This window comes from Harpegnathos saltator, unplaced genomic scaffold (assembly GCF_003227715.2).
Source record: "Harpegnathos saltator strain DR-91 unplaced genomic scaffold, Hsal_v8.6 scaffold706, whole genome shotgun sequence".
NCBI classification, from domain to species: domain Eukaryota; kingdom Metazoa; phylum Arthropoda; class Insecta; order Hymenoptera; family Formicidae; genus Harpegnathos; species Harpegnathos saltator.
This window is the reverse complement of record NW_020230545.1, coordinates 52,122-61,896: the sequence shown is the minus strand read 5'-3', so window position 1 is coordinate 61,896 and position 9,775 is coordinate 52,122. Positions and strand designations below refer to the sequence as shown.

The 9,775-nt window shown below is 32.4% G+C and overlaps 1 long non-coding RNA gene across 1 annotated transcript; it reads left to right on the top strand.

Annotated features, from left to right (window-relative positions):
* The first annotated feature begins 4,410 nt into the window (after window positions 1-4,410).
* Window positions 4,411-5,916, top strand: LOC112590075 (uncharacterized). Its single transcript, XR_003113972.1, has 4 exons — window positions 4,411-4,530; window positions 5,132-5,333; window positions 5,450-5,644; window positions 5,788-5,916. It is a non-coding gene; the product is annotated as an uncharacterized LOC112590075 (long non-coding RNA).
* The last annotated feature ends 3,859 nt before the right edge of the window (window positions 5,917-9,775 follow it).

Sequence of the window (9,775 nt, the reverse complement as noted above, 5' to 3'; positions counted from 1 at the left end):
TCTTTTTAACTATCCTAACATTCTTTTATTAATTGCGTAAAAAAATATATTAAAGGAAAAATCCTCTTTATTGAACTATATGAAATGTAAAGCTCTGAAAATGCCATTTCTGCTTTGAACACGTTCCCGCTTTTTCGATGAATGAACAATCATAAGAAAGATACAGCTAGAAACGCTCCCGGCAAGAAAATATTAAAAATATATAATGACTATCGATTTCTATCGATGTTGGGAATAATAAAGTATCAACGGCGTCGAGTATATATCATCGTCACAGCACATATCACTAAATTAAATTAAACATTCGTTTGATTATTATGTTTTCTTATTATGTAAACTTGTTAGCGCTTCTCGTTGTTAGCGTTTCTCGTTGCTGTACAAAGTTCAGTACATGCTTTTCCGAATAAAGTATATATTAATTTCCTTGTAATTTATTAGACATCGTTTTAAACTGTAAAGTTAGTGCATGACATGCTATATAATAATAAGCAAATAATAGCATAATTTCGTTAATGTATGTGTCGTGTACGTAAATATCACTCTTTAACACTATAAGTACAAATAGAATAAAAATGACTTGTTACTTTGTTAACTTTGTATAAACATAACTGAAATATTTATAACAATGCACTTTATATTTTTTACTTATTCTTTTTGAATAAGGTTGCAAAGAATAAATAAATAAATAAATATTTGCTCTCTCTCTCTCTCTCTCTCTTTTTCTCTCCCCTTTCTATAAACGTATCTTTCTAAAAATGTCTTTTTAATCATTCAGAAGAAAATAGATCGTTAATCATCAGTAGTTTAGACCTTTCATTCTTTACGCACAGATAATTTAACATCACCTCGGTATCGAGCATGAAGCGATTAGTCGAATACTGACGGGCTTTAAAAAAGGCTCCGCCTACTCGAGCGGGGAACGTTTCGTATCATACGTACAGATACAAGTGCGTAAAAGCCATTGGTTATGTTAAGAGAAAACTGCTTTGCAACTGTAGTAAAATTCGTGAATCCGACTGAAGTTCTCAGGCTATGTTTACAATAGAAGTCGTAAAGTCGTAAAGTCGTAGATCCTAAGAAATTGACAAATTGAGAATTGATTGTGATTTGAAAAATTACAATAGATTTTTTCTGAACCGCATGGAAAATAATGAACTGTGTATTGGCCAATAGTCTTTTGAATTACAGCTTAATGATTTTACGACCTCTATTGTAGACGATCCCTTAATCTTAGCTGAATCAAAGAGCATCTACTAATTATAATAGATTCACGAATTTTACAATAGTTGTAAAACAACTTCTTCTATTGAACGCATCTATTGACGCAACTGTCTTGAAAAATATTTGCAAACAGCACTCGGTTTATTAACGCTGATGTGCTTCGGAAATCATTATAGCTTGTATCGAATAATAATTCGTAATGAACGTGCTATAATATTTTAACCTTTTCGATACGGCGAATACTCGTCGTGTAGCGTGACTCAATGGTCCAAAAAAGGAATTATATCATTTTATTGATCAAGTCATAATATCCCACATTACTTCACTGCATAAAGTCTTATTTCAAAAGTATTGTTTCGTATTTACGAAATTTTGTCATGAATTCTGCTTTATAATAATCTTGGATTGGATCGGGGGTCAATATTTTTCAGTGCGATATGGGGAATAGAACGTGAAAATCTTGTATGCCTCTGCATCCAAAAACAAATAGCAGAAGTAAATTTTTTTTTTAATGCATTTTCCGCATTTATTTGAATTCTATCTATTGCGATTGAATGCGAGGGACGTTTTGATTTAAGTAGATTCTTTTTAATGCGAAAGTTCATATTCGTTAAAATTTTGCCACTGAAAAGAGATTCAGGTACTTTTTAATGTAAAATTAAATATACTTCACTGTTTGACAACACAATTTTATAGACAAATGTTTATTAGTTTAATTAATAATTAGAAACGATTCCTTATAATATAAGAAAATTAAAATTTGTAAACATTTTGAATGAAAACATTCACCACTATCGTCTCATATTCAGTGCAATGAAATTTAATACAAACCAAAAGTTTTCAATTCCTTCGCTGGGGCCAGAAAACAAAATTAAGAAATATTGAAAAAATATAAATATTTTTTAATTCTTTTCGATCCGACATTTTATGCAGGATTGTTTTATTAAACAACCAGAATAAGGTGATACATACTGTTATATATGTTTATGTAAGGTGTTTTCATGTTTATAATGAATTTTATTCGACTGTTTATTGAACGTTTATCCGATAAGAACAGGTATATTGTATCCACGTGGAATCTATATGGTTGACGTAAATGTATTGTCGTTTAATGCTCTGCAAAAAATGTTGGATTGAGAAGAATTAACAAGTATTGATATTTTTTAATACTTCTAATTTCTGCTTTCTGATCCGAACAGAAATATTGAAAAGTAATGATTCACATTAAACTTCATCACGCTGAATGCGAGATGGTAGTGGTAAATGCTTTGCATAAAATGTTTATAAATTTTTACTTTCTTATCATAAAGAATCATTTGTTCTTTGTTCTTTAATTATTAATTAGACTAAAAAACATTTGTCTACAAAATGGTATTGCCAAACAGTAAAGTATATTTTATTTCGCCCTTACGCATTGAAAAGTATTCGAATTTCCTTTCAGAGTGGTAAAATTAAAACAAATACGAACTTTCGTTTAAAAAAGAATTCACTTAGCTTAAGACATTCCTTGCATTCAATCGCAGTAGATAGAATTCATGTTAATGCGAACTCTCGCATTGAAAAAGATTCACTTCTTCTGCTAATTGTTTTCGGATTCAAAGGCAAGATTTTCACGTTCTATTCCCTGTATTATAATGAATACATATACTGAAAAGTATTGGTCCGCGATTCAACCCGAGATTGTTGTAAAGCAGAATTCACAACAAAATCGTGTCTAAAAAGTTGCAAAATAATAGTTGTTAACATATATTTTACATATTATTATATTAAGTATAAATTCAAACCTATATTTTATATATAATTACGAGTAAAGGCATTTTAAACGCCATTGTCATTGTCTGTACCGTGCTGCAGTACAATCTGTTTTATAGAACACTCGCCCGTACGCGCGATCGTAAAAAATCGGCAACTATGCGCCTAGCGTACGCGCACGTTTTCTAATTAATCGGTGTCTGGCACTGCAACGAGAGATGTCGGGGAATGATTCTGTGAGTATATATTTAATCGTTAAATATTAATTATATATATATATATTATATGCAACAAATATGTTTTATGAATTTTTCCAGAACGAGCTGAACGCGGTGATGACGACGTCCACGACGGCGGCGTCTACGGGGGCTGCAATGGCCACGACGGCCACGACGGCCACGATGGCTACGTCGGCCACAACGGCTACGACGGCCACAATGGCGACCAAGCCAATTATATTAACTGTAAGTATGAAAATCTGTATATGTCTATGCTGATCTATATATTATATTAAATTATAATATATTATATTAAATTGTAAGTTGTTATTTAACGCTTTGTCTCATATTTTAAAATTAACTTATTGTTATAGCCTAAAACACTGCAAAATATTATTAAAGCAGCTGTCGTGGCTGCAGTAGGAAGAGGAAGAGGAAGAGGGAGAGGAAGAGGGAGAGGGAGAGGGAGAGGAAGAGGCAGAGGAAGAGGAAGAGGAAGAGGCAGAAGCAGTGGCGAAGACAGAGGAAGAGGCAGAGATGGTAGAAGGGGAAGAGGCAGAGGTGAATGGAGAGGAAGAGGCAAAGGTGAAAGAAGGGGAAGAGGCAGATACGATACATTTGGTATCAACATTTTTCTACACTACAATACACACACATTCTACAATACACTACAATACACACACACACATATGTATAAATATTAAAAAATATATATATATTGTAAAAAAGAAAATTCCACAAATTTTATATTTATTCATTGTCAATTTCCGAAGTTTCCAAATCATTTCCTTTCTTAATTACGCGAAACGCAGTATGTGAAAGATGAAAGATAAGATCGCCGCTACCTCGCCTCGTGTTTACTGCCGCGCGCCGCTCAGTAGTGAGACAAAGACGGAACGATTGTCTGTCGTCTGTCTTTTTCTAACCTATTATCCATTGCATGGAAGTAGTACGGACACGAACCTAGGCGCATTTTACTTTTATCATCGCGAAAGTGCGCCTAGCGGACGTAGTTTAGGCGCATTTTGGTCAGATGGCGTATTTAAAATGCGCCTAGCCGTACCCCCGAAATACGGCCGGAGGCCGCTCTCAAGCTAAGACTCCATGCATGCGGTGAGCTCCGGCAAACGGCTGCGGTGACCAATCAGGAGACAGACGCATGCCGGAGCTTGCCGCGACCGGACTTGCGCCTCCCTCTTGATTGGTCATCGCAGCATTTGCCGCAGCTCACCGCATGCATGGAGTCTTAGCTTTATTCTTCTCTCTGCACATATCTTTTAGTTCACGAGTGTACAATTACGGGTAACGCGACAGTTTCCCGAAAAATGGCGGAGAAAAGGTTGGTATCAACGAAAACTTCTAGATGACATAATTTTAATTTCTAAAGATTAGTAATATTGTTTAAGTGGTAAGCTGTTAGTTTGCGCAAACTTTTTGACAGATGTACACACGTTGTCACAAATATCATGTATCGTCAAATTATAAGTGTAAAATACTTTATAATATTAAATAAAAATGACATAAGTGAAAACATAAAGTGCGTATAACAAAATAAATGAGACGAGTGAGAACATAAAGTTAATAAGGTAAAAAACATAATAAATAAATAAATAAACATATATATATTATATATAATATATATATTATATATATATGTGTGTGTACATGCATATATATGTATATGTGTAACTAGATAAGTAATTATTAAATGTAAATAAATAATTTAAGTTTTTCAGTGTTTTGGCATGCTTCAGTAAATTATCGGTCATGGTTGTGACTTAGTTCTTCGCATTGGCATAAATTTTCCACTATTGCAATAAAGAAATACATATCAAATAAGTAATTAATATTCACATAAAATAAAAGATTAAGTATCTATGTATAGTCAGTAATGATAGATGTTGAACCGATTCTTTCTTTCGATTAATTTTTTGTTTCAGCTTCCCAGCTATCCAAGTTCTTGCAGAATATTATTAGTTGGAGGCCACTTTCCTGTGAAGTAAGATTACCAAAGTCTGAGGTTACTGTGTCCTTGAATGCGTCCCAGAAAGCAAAAGTTGAATCACATCCTAATATCAAATATCAGAGTAAGATGTGTTACTAGCAGTGTGATGACAGATTAATGCATCAAACTAATAATAGGTTCGTAACATTGATGTTTACTGTCATATTGTCAATGCTTTTGACAGCTGTACTTGAAATATTTTTATCACTTTATCATGTAGCATACTGGCTGATATACTTTTCTTATCTTTTAGGAAACAGGATGTTTTGCCTATGCTTGCCTCTGCAAGTAAGGTTATTGTGATTTACGGTCAAGAATGATGAACTTTTCCCCAAAAATTGAGGATTGGTCCTTAAAGAAGACAACTACAGTAAAATGAAAAATAAAAATCATATAAATGGAAGATGCAAGAGTCACGAGAAATCAAGGATCACAAAGAAAGTAGAAAGTAAGACCATGTTATATTATGCGTTTATTTCGTCTTTTCCTATTAATTTTGATAATTCGTACAAAATTAATAGTAAATCTACATCTTTGCTTTTATCAATTTTGGCCTAAATGTCTTTTAATATTACTTCTTTTCTTTTTAAGGAAGAATTATAATCGGATCTTGCCCAAAATGTTGGATTCCTCATCATGTTATGAATGTTTCTCTGGTGTTGTGTTAATTTTTCTGTAATACATAATATTAAATTATATTGGGTGAGTGCAAAAGTTCGTGCGGAGTTTGTGAGTAAAAGTCACACAGTGATTAGGCAAACAAAAATCTTTATTCAATCAATGATATATTCTCCATCGTTTTCTATAATCTTTTCCCAACGTTCTGGCAGCATACGGATGCCTCGATCATAAAAACTGCGCGGTTTAGATTCGAAGAACGAAGAGACGCCGTTTTTTAAGGCCTCCAAAGAGTCAAAGTTTTTTCCATTTAAATAATTTTGCAATGACCGGAACAAGTGATAGTCAGATGGTGCGATATCAGGAGAATACGGTGGATGCGTTAAGACATCCCATTTCAGGCTCTTCAGTTTGCGCAGCGTCTTTTTCGAAACGTGTGGTCTGGCGTTGTCGTCTGGCGATGAAAGACGACTCCCTTGCGATTTGACAAAATCGGACGTTTCTCTTTTATTTCTCGATTCAGATTGGTTAATTGGCGACAGTACTTGTCCGAATCAATCGTTTCGCCAGCGGGGAGAAGCTCGAAATAGATTATGCCCTTGCAATCCCACCAAACAGAGAGCATCACCTTCATCGGGTGCAAACTGGCCTTTGGCATTGCGTCACCATGCTCACCATGCCTGATTGTTTCCATGTCCGTTTGCGCTGAACATCGTTGTAGAGGACCCATTTCTCATCGCCCGTCACTAGTCGATCCAAAAACGACTCGTTATTGAGCCGCCTGAGTATAGAAACGGCTGCAGAAATTCGCTTGATTTTGTTCTTCTCGGTCAGCAAATGGGGCACCCATATATCGAGCTTCAAATCGAATCCCATCTTTTTCAAACGCCGAAAAGCGGTTGATCGGTCAACGTTTAGTGCTGTAGCAACTTCTTCTGTTGAAATTCGCGGATTATTGAGCACTAAAGTACGCAAAACATCGTCATCAATGTCAGAAGGTCGACCAGAGCGTGGCTCGTCTTCAAGGTTAAATTCTCCGCGCCGAAATTTAGCAAACCATTTTTCCACAGTTCGTTTAGCTGGTGCGTCATCCTGATAAACATCCTGAATGTTTTTTACGGCTGCGGCAACGTTTATTCCCTTCCGAAACTCGTAAAGCATAACATGCCGTAAATGCACCTTATCGATACTCATTTTTAAAGTGATATTTCTCGAAGCAGTTTGTATGAAAACAAATGATTTTTTTTTTAATAATAGCTGAAGACGTCACCTTTCCAACGTTATATAATATGTAGATGGAAGTATTAATGACAACACTTTACGACGCTTATAACTCCATCTATTGAAACTCCGCACGAACTTTTGCACTCACCCAATAAGAATGCTAAAAATATTCTGGCAATAAATGCAATAGAGTGCTTAATAATATACCTAAGAATGTTATGATTGGTGGATGTTTACGAAGACTTTCCTTCAATTCTCTATTGTGTCGTTCACTTATATTGTTTGTTTTATGCAGTTGTTTATATACACAAAACGAACTGGATTTAAAATTATTTAACCATGTTTCTTTGTAATAATTAAAAAATTCATCTAAATATGTACATTTATGTATATTTATAAATAATTTTAGTGATTATATAAAAACCTTCTTCTATAACTGATTCTGGCAACAATGCTAATGATATTAATAATTTTGTTGCATTCCACCCTATTTCTTGTTTGTTGTCTTTTAAAATTTTATATTTAACTATATATATAGTTAAAGAAGTATTAAATATCGGAGTAAAAAAATTATTAAATTATTTGATTGAGAAAATACTACATAATACAGAATTTGTTGCAATTTATAGTAATATTAATTAATATAAATAATATAAATGTTACTCCAAAATATTTCGTTACCTTGTATCTTCGTAAGATTTATTAAAATGGAAATGATATCCATGAATTAATTTTGGCTGCAGTATCCTTATATTATTATTGCACTTATTTGGATGTGACATCTCGGCAAAATACAGAAAATTTGCAAAATAATGTAATGAATGATGTCATCTATCACAATGCCATGGAAGAGAAAAATGACAATCACGATTCGTGATGTCTTTCGACGATGTCGAAAGATATATTGAACGTTCGAAAAAGAAAAAAGGATTTGGACAGACCCCGCAAAATTTAACAGACATGAGTATCAGTTTGAAAAAAAAATGGAAAGATCTATTAAAAATAAATGAAACACATTCATTTGCTGTAGAAACAGTTATTAAAAATAATGATACTAAGGCGGTCATTTTTATTGACAAATTTATAATAGAAAGTATAACAAAATTAACAAATAAGTTAATTATTTTTGTGGATGGTACCTTCGCAACGGTGCCTCAATTACATAATAATAATTGTCAATTATGGTTTATTGTTATTAGAAATAATGACAGAGTAAGTAAAAGAATTCAAAATTATATTCATTAAATAATAATTAGTTTATATTATTGCAAAATACACTCAATATAAATATATAAACAACTTAAATTTTTTTCTCAAATTTCAGACATATCCTATTGTGTATTCAATAATGGAAGGCCGCACAACCGAAAATTATTTAGATGTTTTAAAAAAATTAAAAATATTATAGATCTATAATATTTTTAATTTTATTAAAATATTTTAATTATTAAAATATTATTAAAATATTTATTAAAATATTATTTTATTAAAATATTATAGATCTATAATATTTTTAATTATTTTTAATTATTAAAATATTTATTAAAATATTATTTTATTGAAATATTATAGATCTATAATATTTTTAATTTTTTTAAAACATTGTTTAAAAATGTGTTTCATTTATTTTTAATAGATCTTTCCATTTTTTTTTTCAAACTGATACTCATGTCTGTTAAATTTTGCGGGGTCTGTCCAAATCCATTTTTCTTTTTCGAACGTTCAATACATCTTTCGACATCGTCGAAAGACATCACGAATCGTGATTGTCATTTTTCTCTTCCATGGCATTGTGATAGATGACATCATTCATTACATTATTTTGCAAATTTTCTGTATTTTGCCGAGATGTCGCATCCAAATAAGTGCAATAATAATATAAGGATACTGCAGCCAAAATTAATTCATGGATATCATTTCCATTTTAATAAATCTTACGAAGATACAAGGTAACGAAATATTTTGGAGTAACATTTATATTATTTATATTAATTAATATTACTATAAATTGCAACAAATTCTGTATTATGTAGTATTTTCTCAATCAAATAATTTAATAATTTTTTTACTCCGATATTTAATACTTCTTTAACTATATATATAGTTAAATATAAAATTTTAAAAGACAACAAACAAGAAATAGGGTGGAATGCAACAAAATTATTAATATCATTAGCATTGTTGCCAGAATCAGTTATAGAAGAAGGTTTTTATATAATCACTAAAATTATTTATAAATGTACATAAATGTACATATTTAGATGAATTTTTTAATTATTACAAAGAAACATGGTTAAATAATTTTAAATCCAGTTCGTTTTGTGTATATAAACAACTGCATAAAACAAACAATATAAGTGAACGACACAATAGAGAATTGAAGGAAAGTCTTCGTAAACATCCAACAATCATAACATTCTTAGGTATATTATTAAGCACTCTATTGCATTTATTGCCAGAATATTTTTAGCATTCTTATAATTTAATATTATGTATTACAGAAAAATTAACACAACACCAGAGAAACATTCATAACATGATGAGGAATCCAACATTTTGGGCAAGATCCGATTATAATTTGTAACGAGGCGCAGATGCACCTCGTTACTACCTGCCCGACCGACCACCTGTCGGGCCGAAGAACGGCGCTTTGCGCCACCCTAAAATAGCGAAGACGATCGCGCCGCCGTTATCACGCGCCGCCGCTATCGCGCGCCGCGGCGCTCACGCGCTGCCG